The sequence below is a fragment of the Tachypleus tridentatus genome, chromosome 8 (genome assembly GCF_004210375.1).
Source record: "Tachypleus tridentatus isolate NWPU-2018 chromosome 8, ASM421037v1, whole genome shotgun sequence".
NCBI classification, from domain to species: Eukaryota; Metazoa; Arthropoda; class Merostomata; order Xiphosura; family Limulidae; genus Tachypleus; species Tachypleus tridentatus.
Window position 1 is genome coordinate 148,094,774 of NC_134832.1, and position 1,480 is coordinate 148,096,253.

Sequence of the window (1,480 nt, forward strand, 5' to 3'; positions counted from 1 at the left end):
TAACAATCCTACGAAAAGTGGGGCCTAATAGGCCCCAGAGCAACTTGAAAGGTTATTAATATTAGGCTAATAATTTTGTATTTAAATGAAATTGCCATTAACTGATCCTATCCCTTTATATTTTAAGGAGCAATAATATTTTGACTTTTCAGTTATTTGCGAAATAATATTTAAAAAAAAAATTTTAAAACATCAAAAAACATAAAAATGACTTTATTTATTTCCTGAATAATTCTAGAACAGGCCTGGGCAACCGAAAAAAGCAAATTATAGTAAAAATATATTAATTTTACAACTTTTTTCAAAAGATGGATAGTTAGGATAATAACTCTACTCCAACAATAATTTTAGACGGTCCTGATTATTGCCTAGTTTGCCCACGCCTGTTCTAGAACATTCTAGAAACTTTACAGAAGTATTTAGAATAATCTAGAATATTCTTGAAGCTCCTAGAATATTCTAGAAGAATCCACAAATCCTATATATATAGGAGCTGAAATCTTCAAACCGTGTCAAAAATGACATCTCTTGATGAAGCTGTACATTTACTGACAAAACCATCCGACGATGAAAGTGAACATGATAATGTCGCAGACTACTCTGAAAGTTGTGATGATGATCCTTCTGAAGCCGAAAATGATGAACAAATCGCGCCGTACCCTTCTGAAAGTGAAGAAAGTAATCAAGAAAATCTTACTACAATGCCAGTGAACGAACTTTTGTCCAAAGATAAAAATTTTAGTTATTCAACAACACCTTCAAGGATCAACAGGAGAACCGCAGCTCTCAATATATTCAATGGGAACCCAGGCATTACAAGGCAAGCTGCTCCAAGAGTCTCTACACCATTCGAAACATTCAAAATTTTCATTTCTGATAATATGATGGAACAGATCATTCACTCAACAAACACCGTCATGAAAGAACCAATTTTTGAAGAAGACCTCTGGAAATGGATCGCAGCTAATCTTTTCACTGGAATAAGCAAATCCAAAAATGTATCGATAGACGAAATGTTTTCAACCGAATTCGGTTTGCCATTTTTTGCGAAAACGGATTACACAAGACAAATTCAAAAAAATGTGCTCAAAATTCAGATTTGACATCCACTCTCAAAGAAATAGAGAAATCAAAGATGCCGCCATCTCTGGAGTCTGGAATTTTTTCATTGAAAATTGCAAAAACAGTTACAACCCAAGCGAATACCTGACAGTGGATGAACAACTATGTAACTTCAAAGGAAGAGTTGGCTTCAGAACATACATTCCAACAAAGCCAGGCAAATACGGAATAAAGATTTGGTGCCTAACAGATGCAAAGACAAATTACCTCCTCAACGCTCAAATTTATACTGGAAAGGTTGGAAATACGACAGAAACAAATCAAGGAGAAAGAATAGTCAGAGAACTGAGTCAGCCATTTCTTGGAAAAGGAAGGCCAATAACGACAGATAATTTCTTCACAACAATGACACTTGCCA